The sequence below is a fragment of the Pteropus alecto genome, unplaced genomic scaffold (assembly GCF_000325575.1).
Source record: "Pteropus alecto unplaced genomic scaffold, ASM32557v1 scaffold185, whole genome shotgun sequence".
Classification (NCBI taxonomy): Eukaryota; Metazoa; Chordata; class Mammalia; order Chiroptera; family Pteropodidae; genus Pteropus; species Pteropus alecto.
This window is the reverse complement of record NW_006438088.1, coordinates 4,341,979-4,355,568: the sequence shown is the minus strand read 5'-3', so window position 1 is coordinate 4,355,568 and position 13,590 is coordinate 4,341,979. Positions and strand designations below refer to the sequence as shown.

The 13,590-nt window shown below is 35.5% G+C and overlaps 1 protein-coding gene across 26 annotated transcripts in view; it reads right to left on the bottom strand.

Moving 5' to 3' along the window:
* PLAGL1 (PLAG1 like zinc finger 1) overlaps positions 1–13,590 on the bottom strand; it is a 61,648-nt gene that overhangs the window by 45,048 nt on the left and 3,010 nt on the right. For 24 of the 26 annotated variants that reach the window (XM_025049263.1, XM_025049259.1, XM_025049258.1 and 21 more), the window contains exon 2: positions 12,118–12,176. The gene's annotated coding sequence lies outside the window, so the exon portion shown is untranslated. Of the gene's footprint in view, positions 1–10,221; positions 10,306–12,117; positions 12,177–13,590 lie in introns of all 26 variants that reach the window. The other 2 variants (XM_025049262.1, XM_025049254.1) reach the window with 1 other exon arrangement.

Here is a 13,590-nt window from a genome sequence, read left to right as displayed (position 1 = left end):
GTAATCAAGAAGGCCAAGTGTTTCAGAACCAAACAGTTACAAGACAGTAGTGCATCCATAGGCCTGGGTCTGACTGTGTGGAACACAGTCTCCCACAAATCCACAAGAGATGTTTAGTGTGAGCAAAAAAATGAAATGTTCTTCGGTGAAGCCACTGAGGTTTGGGGATGGCTTGTTAGCACAGCATAACTTTTGCCCATAATGACTACACAGAATTGGTACCAGAAGTAGGATGCTTCTTAAGCAAAAACCTAAAATATAAGACCTTGGTTTAGTGGTCAGGGAGCAGCGAGGAAACTGATCTTAAGGGCTGGAAAGATAATCATGTATTTTATACAGTGGCAAAATATTTAGTAAAGTATTTATTTCTGGTGTCTCAGGAGGCATATCACCTGCTTAATGAACTTGCAGCTCTAGAAGAAATAAGAAAACAAATCATTTCAAGTGTACATTGATTATTACTGGCTGCATTTGGCAAGGTATTCAAGAAAGAGATGAGCTCAAAAAAGAACTATCAGTTTTCAAGAAGAAGGGATTCCAGCCATTTCAGATTTGCCAGGTTATATTACTTCTCAACTCCCAAACTAACAGACTTTGAAGGTCATAAGCCCAGAAAAACCTTTTATTAAAAAATTAAATTGCCTCAGGGAAAGAATATATAATGTATCTACTAAATCATTTTATTTGGATAAAGTGACTGAGGAAAAGATAAAATTAAGGGTAAAGCTTCCAATAGAAGCCAGCCAGTCCTAAAATAACTTTCTTTAGGTCCAGAAAGAGACCTATAGGAGGAAACAAATCAACACAGCGATCTGAGAACCAGGTTTTGAAACAAAAGAAAAAATAGGGGTGTGTTTACTATCACATAGAACTACTGGAAACAAACAGATAAGAAACCTGAATTTTGAACATAATGTGCTGCTAGAGAACCAGCCTATTAGCTGAAGTCTTAAAATGATACTTTGGCTCCCAACCTTGTATATGGAGGAAGTGGGCAGAAATAGTTGCCCAGTTTCCAAATAACCCAAATTATCCACTCTCCACTCATATGTGGCTAAGGAAGATAAAAAGGGAGGGTAAAACTTGTACGCAGAGGGTAAAACCAGGGCCCATGAAAACAATGAACAAGAAAATAGAATCAGGCCCTAATCGAGAAATATTTTGCTCCACAGGGTGTCCCAATATCTGTTGTGAGGGATTTCAGAATTGTTATGGACCAGCAACTCCAATGTGTCTTCTATGTTTCTCTTTTCTAAACAGGATAGTTTACTGTGCTTGTCCCTAATCTACTATTATATATTAGGTATGTGCAATGGCCAAGTGAGGTGTGTGTGTGTGTGCATACAAATAACTTGCATTTTTATTTCACAGGTCTCCTAATTAAGAGGAGCCATAACTAGATTCAATGTAGAGATTATTGCACATAACCCAAAAATCCTAGACACTGAGTAGATGCAGTAATTGAATAGAAAGTCAGCTTGTACCCCTTGTGGAGGGAGTTAGTGTATTCTGTACTTGAGGAAAAAAGTGAACTTAATATTTAGTGAGCACAAATGCTGACCTGGTTGAAATTTCCAGCGCTCACTGGTATCCAGCCTCAGTGCACATGAGACAAGCACATGTCCTCACTCCATTACAGCTGATAGAAGCTATGTAATTTGTTTTAGCTAATGGACTGTGAGCAGAAACAACAAGTATTCCAAAGTATTTAATTAGCAGCATGAAATCCTCTAACACTCCCTTCCTGTGTGATAGAAACCAGTGCCTCACTGCCATGTTTCAGATGACACAGCTACCAGGTATAAGGTTGCTGAGTGATTGTGTAAAACAGAAACACTCCCCACCACAACCACCACCAATCTACTCTGGACTTGTAGCATGGGCAAACAATAAACTAATAACTTTTGTTCTGTTAAACCACATTGAGCTTTTAGAGCTATTTGTTCTACAGCATAACCTAGCCTCTTCTGACCGGCACATAGGGTTTCTTAGTACAATCCAAACAAGGTAAGTTAGTTAAATGATCTTAATGGACAGTGGTATCAATTGTTGACAGAAGAACCCACTTTATCATATACGACAGCACAGCAGTGTAGATATCAGATGACCCAACAGTCTTTTCTGCTCATGAGCTCTCTTTCTCCTTTGGGCATGTTAATAATGCCACCAAATCTCTTGTTGACAAAACTTATTCGGTTTATACACTCTTTAATTATGTAAATACCATTTATAAACTGTCGCTGTCAAATTCTGTTCTTTTTGATCCAAAAAGAGGCTATGCTTCTTAAAACAGTTTAATGCTTATATCAAAACTTTTGATATTTTACTAGTTCTAGAGCAACTCACTATTGCCACCATATACTGTCTGTATTTGTGTTTTTACTGCAGCCACCCACTTTCAACTGATTTATAATCTCCTTTTTCATTTGGAAATATTTTCTATTCACTTCATTTCCCCATTATACATCAGACTGTGCTCTGAAAGGGAGGTCAGATGCTGCCTTTCCTACAATTAGCTCTACATTAGCTGTTCCTAAGTCTCCCACAAAGATTTTATATAGTCTTGGATCCTAATTGGTCAGCAAAGTTTGCATTTCCCATTTTAAAACAACATACCTAGGTAATTCTGGATAAAATAGCCTGGCACGATATAGAAAAGACTACACCACTACCTCCACCTGTCAAAAGCAATTACAGAAACAGAGATGCTGGCTTCTAAACGGCTGAAAGCTTCTAAGAGAAGATTCATGAAATAAACATGGTCTTTAATACGTACAACCTCTGATCAACATTCTTCTCCAAAATAACCCAACTTTATGGACCAACCAAGTCTCTTCTTCCTCTTTCCTATTTTAATCTCAGCCAGCATAATAGGAGGCAGGGAAATTCAGCGACTTTAGGTACTTACAAAATAATTTGAGTTCTCAGCCTAGTAGAAAAAATTAAATGTTCCTTCCTGTTTTACACACACACAGATACCAACTACTCTAATTTTTAAAACTCTGAGTGATATGTTTATGCTTTAAATTAGAATATTTTCCATCATCTCCAACACTGTGCACAGAAAAACTGAGAGTAACAGAAAAAGGTAAATCACTACCAAAAAAAAAAACGCAAAAACTCTAAAGCGTACTGGAAAAATGTATAACTTTCAATATCCAAAGATTATGTCTGGATATGTATTATATTACTAATCCTAGGAAGGTGTGAGAAAAATCAACATTTTCCCATATATGGTGGATTTTAAAACCTCAGTGAATGATTTTCTAAATCATGTCCTCTGAGAGTACGAACATCTTTCCCCAGCTGTTTTAAAGCAATTTTCTAGACTGCAGTGTTAAACATCTTTGTATGCGACAAGGTATTACCATTAAAACATATGACACTGACTTCATGCTTCTCAGAAGTGCAGAGAGAATTAACATAATAGCTCTACTTCACACAAGCTCTCAAAATCTCCAGCAGGAGCTAAACTAGTTGCATTGTAAAAGCTAATACTATTTTTTAAAAAAAAATATATGGCAGAGAATGAAAGTAGCATGAACACTAAAGCAGCTTATATTCGCTCCCAATATTTTACTGCTACATGCATTTCTATAAAACCCACTGTTAGAGACTGAATTGTGTCTCTCAGAATTCCTATGTTGAAGCCCTAATCCTCAAGGTGACTCTGAAAAAGGGTCCTTCAGCAGATCATTAAGGTTAAAAGAGGTTAAGGAAGGAGAGTCCGAATCCAAAAGGACTGGTGTCCTTATAAGATGAAGAGACACCAGAGACCACTCTCTCCATGCACACACACATGCGTGTGAAGACACGAGAAGGAGGAAGATGTCTACGAGCCAAAAAGAGAGGCACCGAATTTACTGGCACCTTGATCTTGGACTTCTAGCCTCCAGAATTGTGAGAAAATAAATTTCTGTTGTTTCGGCCACCCAATCTGTGGTATCGTGTTACAGCAGACTGATACAGATTTGGTACCATGAAGTGGGGTGCTACTGTAACAAATGCGGATAATGTGGAAGTGGCTTCAATAGTAGGTAATGGGTAGAGGCTGAAAGAGCTTTGGGGTACATGCTAGGAAGAGTCTAGATTGCCTTGAAGAGACTTTAGGTGAAAATGAAGCACAAACTAGTGGAAACTGGAGGAAGAGTGATCCTAGTTGTAAACTAGCAAAGAATACAGCTGAATTGGGTTCTAGTGTTTAGTGGAAGAACTTACAACTGATGACACTGGATATTTGGTTGAAGAGATTTTTAATCAAAGCGTTGAGGGCTTCTCCTCACTACTTTTAGTAAAATGTGAAAGGAGAAAGATAAATTGAATAAATCCTTAAGCAAAAAGATATAAGAACTTGAAGATTTGGAAAAATTGTCTACCCATAGCGCAAAAAAGGAGAAAGTATTTCCTAGAGAGAACGCATGGGTGTGGCTGGATAATCACTCTGTAATGAGATTACCCTTGGAGTTAATCAGCCAAGTCTGCAGAAGCCAGGAATTGAGATGAAATTATACAAGCAAAGACAGTGCTAGTTTGGACCAAAAGGAACACAGATGAGATGATGAAATAAAAGCTTTTGGACTTGAGATTGAATAGGACTAGTCAATAGAGCTATGTGGCTGCAAACACACTTTATTCTTCAAAAGGTAAATATGATCCCAAAGGCAATTCAGAGATCAGTATTCCATTCCCACTATAGTCTCAAAGGTTAATACTATTTCCTCCTTGATTTCAGAGGGTGGGGCCCCCATCCTTGGTGTCAGTGGACAAGGCTGCCCCCACCTGGTGCCTCAGGGGCGGGGCCACCAAAAAACTGAGGGAATGGTGCCACAAGGCCAGAGGGCAGATTATCAAACTCGAAAAAGGATTATTCTTGCACCTTAAAATATAATGGAATTTGCCTTGTAAGATTTTGGACTCATTTGTGACCTCTCAACCCCTTTTTCTTCTTTCCAACCTCTCCCTTTTGGAATGGCAATGTCTATCCTATGGCTGTCCCACTACTGTATTCTGGAACCACCTAACCTGTTTGGTTGCAGAGATTCACCACTGGAGAGGAATTTAGCCTCAAGATGAATCATACCTCAAGTCTCAACCATACCTAATTTAGATATTTAGACGAGACTCTGGACTCAAGACTTCTGAACTGATGCTCGAATGCACTCAGACTCTTCGGACTGTTGGGACAGAATGAATGTATTTTGCATGCAAGAACAACATGAATTTAGGGGGGCCAGAGGGCAGAATGTTACAGGCTGAATTCTGTCCCTCCAAAATTCGTATGTTGAAGCCTTTAGCCTTCAATATGATTATATTTGGTGACAAGGCCTTTAAAGAGGTAACTAAGGTTAAATGAGATCATAAGGGTGAGACTTGTGTCCTTATAAAAAGGGAAAGACATGTCAGAGACCACTCTTTCTCCACACATGCAGAGAGGCCATGTGATGACACAGGAAGAAAGCAGCCATCTACAAGCCAGAAGAGAAACCTCACCAGAAACCAAAATTGCTGGCACTCCGATCTTAGACTTCTAGATTGCAGGACTGTCAGTAAATATATATTTGCTGTTTAAGCCATTCAGTCTTTTGATTTTGTTATGGCAGCACAAGTAGACTAATATACAGATCCGTCCTGGATATTTCAGAGTATCTTTCCCAGGGATGAAAAAAGGAAGGATATTTAACACTGGGTAGACTCAAACATTAACTATCTAACAGAAACCTTTTGTTTCGAGGTCTAGTAATAATATTTCCTATGAAAAGTTGAACTCACTGACTGCATTAATGGTAGTTAACAGTAAATTTAAAACAAATAGAACTGGAATCTAAACCTTCTGTCTCTGTTCCAAAATATAAAAGATGAGGGATGTTTAAGAGCTAACCAGGACCAAAAGACATTTCATTTGGTCTCCCTCCCATCATGCTCCACTCTGAGATCCGATGAGCCACATTTTTCTTTAGATTTTCTTGATTTAGGGTTTCGTTACCTCCCAATTGCTATGATGGCAACAATGTCACATAATAAAGAAACTGCAAAGGAAAACCATGACATATCAGCTCACGTCCACAAGAGAGCTCAAAATGAAAAAGGATAACAATATCAAGTGCTGGTGAAAATGCAGAACTACAACTGCTAGTAGGGGTCATTTACTGTTAAACCTTTTGGCAAAATTGAAACTAAAACAATGACTACTCTATGACTTAACAACTCTAATCTTCGATACATTCCCCAGCAAAATACTGCAATGTCCACCAAAACATGTGTGTATGACTTCATAGCACCTTTATTTGTAATAGTTAAAATTAGAACACAATCCACATATGTATTAAAAGAATGAATAAAAAAATTGTGGTCTATTGATACCATGGAAAGCTACTCAGAAAAAAAGAATGGAATGCTACAAGAAAGAAGTATACATGCGTCAACACGGATGAATTTCAAAAATGTATACTGACTGGAAGAAGTCAAACACAAAGGAATATATACTGTCAGTTACCCTTAAAATTCAAGAATGACAAAACCAGCCTACAGTGATGGAAACAGAAGAGCGTTATCTCTAGGGGAGACACTGGCTGGGAGGTGTGTGAGAGAATTTTCTCTTTCCGGATGGATGTCATATTATCTATCTTGAATTAGTGGTTATGCAGGTCCACGTCTGCCTAAAAATTCATTGAACTGTACATTTAAGATTGGCATACTTTATATGCTCCCCCCACCATGTATTTTATACCTCAATAGGAGTAAAAGTACTTCATAAAAAATAAACTTACCTTATCAGTTGCCTTAGTAAAGGTTATTAGGCTAACGCAAATTTTTCTACTTAAAAATAAAAAAGAGACCAAAGTGTGCTTAAGTTTCTGTTTTGTTGACCCCCAAATAAGCCAAAATCAGACTATTTAAACTTTATCCATTAGTATCAGAAAAAGAGAGAAAAACTTAGAAGGAAAATCCATAGAAAGCAGGAGTACGGCAGTTAGTGCACAGCAAGTAGCTTGGTCACTGCAACAAAGACTCCAAATAACACACTGACAATGTAAGTGAAGCAATTTCAGTAATGTGTTTTACCATAAATACATCTGTTTAATAACTTTATTTAACTATTTTTAGTACTAAGGCAGTACGGCATAGAAGAAATAGCAAGAGCTTTTGAATCAGACAAACCAGCTTTGCCACTTACTAACTATACAGTGTTGGGCAATTTTCTTAATCTCTTTGATACTGAGTTTCTTCACAATTTAAAACAGAGACAAGAATACTGACTTTGCAAAATTGTAGCACAATTATAGAAGGTACTTAAGAGTGGTAGTTATTTAGCAATAGCTCTTTGTATGCAAAGTATCATGGTAGGTACTGGAACCCTATCTCTAAGAACCTGACCAACTGGAAATGACATTTAGATATAAAGATTGGTGATGAAAGGTAAATTTTATAAGGGCTACAGATAACAAATTATAGGGTTCCTATCTAGCTAGTAGGATTGTGGAGTGAATATCTTCTGAACAGAGCCTGGAAATTTTTTTAGAAAATCCACTTTAAGCAGAGGAAACGGCATGAGTAAAAGCACAGCCTCAAACACAGTGCAGTGACTTCAGGTTCTGATGAGTAGTTAATCTCAACTGTGACGCTGGACTAATTCTAATAGTAAAACTATTAGGCTAGTAAAGCAAGCTTAGGCTAGTAAAGCAAGCTTACACTAGACAGAGAAGGACCACTGTCAGGCTAATAAGCCAAGGACTTGTTTTCTCAAGTCCTAGGATGTCACCGAAGGACTTTTTTTTTTTTTTTTTTTCAGGGAACTGACCCCAGTGGTCATTACACACAACAAGAAGGAAAGAAAAAACCTGAACACAGGGAGAAATAGCACAGGGTGACAAAAGCACACCCAAGATGCTGAGAAGAGTAAAAGAAACAGAGAAGATATTAGAATTTAACTGTATCCACTTTTAAAAAACGAAGACATTGAGTGTCCCTGAATGATTCAAGTAGGCCTGCCTCCAACTTCTGAAGTGATCCTGACTGGCCCATAAGCTTCTCAAGAGCAAAGAATCCCAAACCAGCAAAACACATTGCCTGGCAGAGAGAAATTGCTCAATACACATTGCTGGCAAATGAATCTTTTAAAAATATTCCAAATCTTTCTAAAAATACTGAAACCTCTACGATAATATAATGTTCAAGGTGAAACTTGTAGAAAAGCTAAAAATCATGTTCTTTTTTTGAGGGGCCATTTTTCACAACATATGCCAAGTTCTGAATTTGCTCATTCAATATTTAAAAAGACATTTGCAAGAGCTATCCCGATCTCTATCTCTACCCAAAGACTCAGATATAAATCGCTCTAGAAAGTTGGGAATGTTGTCACCTCAGTTGCTAAGCTCTTGTGTAATATCTATTTTTTTAGGAATCTATCGTTCATTACGTCTTTTGCTATGGCAAAAGAACAGCTACTGTATGAGGCATGAATATTACATGAAAAAAAAATTTAACATTAAGTTAAATCCAGATCATATAAATATATAAGATTTATCCAAGAGTACAAGGTGATTTAATAATTACATAATTTATATAATTAAAATGATTAAAACCTACCACATTAAGAAATACAGAAAGAAAAAAAAATGAATACTTCCCTAAGGACTAAGCATAATTCTTAGCCCTTTCAATGTAATTAGCTCATTTAATCATCTCAACAATCTTTTTTGGTATATTCTTGTTATTTACATTTTATAAATGAGAAAACTAAAATATAGAGAAGTTAAGTAACTGGCTAAGATTACATTGTAGAGCAGAAAGAGGCAGAACTAGGAATTGAACCCAGGTAGTCTGGCTCTAGAGTCAGAATTCCAGTTAATAAATGTAGAAAGAATGAAAGAAATGGAAAATCACCATTAGAATACTACAACAATAATTGCTGCAGGCCACATCAGCTGAATGCTAAACTTAAAGGAGAAATAGGACATTTGCACACCCTCAAAATATCTCCCTCACAATATTTATTCATCACCATGGTAGTTTTAACATATATCTTCAAATCATTTGATACATTTTCCTCTCATCCCCTTGAGTGTGGACTTGCTTCTAACAAAATAAATAGCAGAAAACAAAAAGAAGTAATGTTACAATGGAGAAATCTGGCAGACACCATCTAAACTATATGATCCAGGTTAACATGTTGATGTGGATATATTATGTGCCCCCAGATATGATGCAACAAAAGGGCACAACATCTCTGTAGTATCCTGCTCCCAAGTCCATAATCTCGTCTAATTCTAAGAAAACAATGGACAAACCCAAATTGAGAGACACTGTATAAAATACATGACCAGTACTCTTCAAAAGTGGCAAGGTCATGAAAAACAAGTAAAAACTAAAAACTGTCACGGATTGGAGTAGACTAGAGAACACGACAACTAAATACAATGTAGTATATGGACTAGATCCTAGAACAGAAAAAGGACATTGGTGGAAAAACTGGGGAAATCTGAATAAAGTCTGTCATTTAAATAATAGTATTGTGCCAATGTTAATTTCTTAAATTTGGTAAATGTTATGTAAGATGGTAACATTAGACGAAGCTAGGTGAAGAGTATATAGGAACACTCTATACTATCTTTGCAACTCTTCTGTAAATCTAAATTTAATAATAAAAAGTTTTAAAAATTTAATACCCATTTGTGAAAACAAATCTCAGTAAACCAGGAATAGAAGAAAATTTCCTCAATCTGGTAAAGAGCACCTACAAAAAAATACAGTAAAGTCATCCTTAACAGTGAAATATTGAGGTATCTTCCCTTAAGATTAGAAAAAACCAAGGATGTTCATTTTAACACTCCTGTTAAATATTGTTCCAGTGTTTCCAGTCAAGGCAATAAGGCAAGAAAAAGAAAAAAGGAATAGAGATTAGAAAGGCAAAGTAAAAAAAAATTTTTTTGCAGATGACATGATCGTGCATTTAGAAAATCCCCAACAATCTATGAACTGCCAGACCTAAAAAGTGAATTCAGCACAGTCACAAAATATAAGCTTGATATATAAAAACCAATTGCATTTCTATATATTAGCAAGATATTTGGAAAATAAAATTAAGACAATGATACAATTTAACAATATCATCAAAAAAAGTCAAATGCCTAAAATGAAATTTAATAATGTGTAAGTTCTCTACACTGAAACACAATACAATGCTGGAAATAACTGAAAAACTTATGCAATGGAGAGATATACCATGTTCATGAACTGGAAGATTCTATTAAGATGCCCATTCTTTTAAATTTGTTCCGTAGAATTCATTCAGTCCCAATCGAAAGTCTGGTAAAAAATTTTTTAACAGATGTTAACAAACTCATTCTAAAATTTATATAGAAATGCAAAGCACTTAAATAGCTAAAACAATCCTTAAGAAGAACAAAATTGGAGAGTTTACACTACTGTATGTCAAGACTGGCTACAAACTACAGTAACTAAGAAAGTGTGGTACTGATAGAAGAGCTAATAAATACTTCAGTGGAACAGAAGAGAATTCAGATGCAGACCCAAATATACGATCACTCGTTTTCAACAAAGGCCCCATTGCAATTCAATGGAAAAAGAAAGGTCTTTTTAATAAATGTGTAGAGCAAATGGATGTCCATATAGAAAATAAATCTTGACCCTCACTCCGTACCTCGCAGCATACACAAAAATCGACTGGAGGTAAATCAAAGACCCAACAGCGAGGACTAAAACGAAAAAACCTCTGGAGGAAACCACAGGCAAATGACTTTAGAACCCTGAGGGAGGACAAAAATTATTGTGGGAAAAAATTTTATGGGCAGGGTGCAAAAATCACTAACTCTTCACCATCTGCCACCAAAAAAGAAAAAAAACTGACAAACTTCATAAAAATAAATCTGCTCATCCAAAAGCACCATTAAGAGAATAGGCAAATTTCAGACAAATTTCATTTGTAAACATGCACCTGATAAAGGTTTTCTATCCAGAATATATAAGAAATTAAAATCATCAACAAAGATAACCTGATTTAAGGAAAAAAAAAAAAAGCAGGCAAAAGATTTAAACAGGTACTTCACAAAAGAATCTGAATTCCCAATAAAGACATAAAAAGATGTTCAATATTATTAATATTTATGGAAATGCAACCAACTTACCCAAATACCACCAATCCAGATCCTTGGTACATATCCAAGAGATATGAGTATACGTCCACCAATAGCAGTGTCAAAAATATCTGTAGTAATTTTATTTGTAATAGCCAAAAACTGAAAACAACTTCTATGTTCATCAATGAGAAAGGATGAATTGTGGTATGGCTATATAATGCAATAATATGGAAGAGAGGTCACCAAACTTTCTGTAAGTAAGTAGCTTTGGCTTTGTGGGTCATATAGTCTCTGCTATAAGTACTTGACTCTGCTTAATGGATGTGGCTATGTCCAATAACATTCTAAAAAAACATGGTGTGGGCTGGACTTGGCTCAGAGGTCACAGTTTGCCACCCCTCTCTACAAAGCAAACAAACTACTTATATATGAGACATGGATGAATCTCAGAAATATCCTGTGAACAAAAGAAAACTAACACAAGAAGAATAAACCATATGATTCCATTTATATGAAGTTCAAGAACACCTGAAAATAATCCATGGCTACTAAAGTCAGCAGAGTAATCGACGGGGGGAGAGGAGTGGCTCTACTGATAGGAGGGCACAGGAAGGAACTTCTGCAGGGATGAAAACGTTTTATACTTTTATCTGGGTGGTGATCATGCAGGCGTGTGTGTGTGTGTGTGTGTGTGTGTGTACATATATATATATATATATATATTTCATCAAGCCATACAGTTTATTCTTTTATTGTCTATAAATAATAGCTCAATTTGTAGAAGAAAGAAAAATTAGAGAAAGACCAGAATACAGATGTGAAGAAATTATTTAGAATTCAACAGACAAAAAATATATATAAAATATATAAAAACTAGATTAAAATTTAAAGACATGGAAAATAGAATTAGAAAGCCTAATAGAAGTCAAATCAGAGTTCTTAAAGAAATAGAAATAATGGAGGAAAAAAAACACAGAAAGAGATAAAGAATAAAACTTTTGAGAACTGACGAAAGACTAACCTTAGAGACAGGAAACACAATCAATCCAGGATAAATGAAATGTCCACACCGTTGGAAAACTGTAGAACACAAGAGAAAAAAATTTTTAAAATAAGACAAAAAAAAAAAAAAAAAAAAGAGAGACAGATTACCAACAAATCACAGTTATTTGAACGAACTGTTAACATTGAACACAGAAGTCAATGGAATGATACCTGCAAGGGACTAAGAAAGAACCTGTTAACCTGGAATTGTATGCCGAACAAAACCATCATTCAAGAATGAAAGCAAAATAAAGACATTTTCAAATAAAGTTTGCCAACAATAGTCCCTTAATAAACAAGCTTCTTAAATATATACTTGAAGAAAAAAAGAAAGATTTGAGATGCAAGAAGGAATGACAAGCATAGAATCCATAAAAACAAAAAATAATAATAATGCCAAATTTACAGGAGACAAAAATCAAGACAGAATTGAAACTTTGGATAACAATACATGTAGGCCAGGAGATTAACTGGTGTCAAAGCAAACTAGATTTCTTGAATTATTTGGAAGAAGAATAGCATTAACAAACTTCAGATTCAGTTAAATTTATTCATTAAAGTTTTAAAGGAAACCACCAAAAGAAAGAAATCAAATATATACTAGTTGAGAGGGACAAAATGGAATAAGAAAAAATCCAAAAGATGGCAAAGGAAGAAGAAAAAAAAACACAAAGACAGGATAAAAACAACCATAAAATAGAATGCAAACTTTAATCCTAAATATATCAGTAATTACATTAAACTTAATTGGGCTGAGAGCTCCAATTAAAGACCAAAGATAGTCAGAGCGGATTAGAAAAACAATCGTGTTTTACCTATTTGAAGGAGGTATTCTAAACCAATGCTAACTAAGAGAAAGGTGTGACTATGGTATTATAAAACAAATGGACTTTAAGTAAAAGGCGTTTAGGGGAGGCGGAATAAAACATCGCTATAGAATGACAAAAGGGTCAATTTACAAAGAAGATAGAGCAATTCCAAACTTGCATACACTTTCAACTTTATAAAACAAAGTTTACAGAATTATAAGAAAAAATTAAGAAAATGCATTATTTTATTGTGATATTTTTATTACACCTATCTTGGTAATTGATAGATCAAACCAAAAATTTAATAAGGTTAAAAAAAATTTGAGTGCCACAATTTTTATGTTTGATCTAAGACATACGGATATGTGTACATATATGTACGTACGTTTATATACACATACGTGTATATATGTATGTATATATGTGTATATATACACACACCTACCTTGCCCCAAAAGTCTATGAGTATATATTCCCAATCATTCAAGGGGCAGTTGAAAAAGTAACCATGAGGCCACAAGGCGATTCTCAAATTTCAAAGAATTGGTAGCATAGAGCCCTCATTTGCTGACTACAATGCGCATTAGAAATCAGTAACAAAAGGATAACTCTGAAAATCGTTCACGTATGGAACAAGAAAA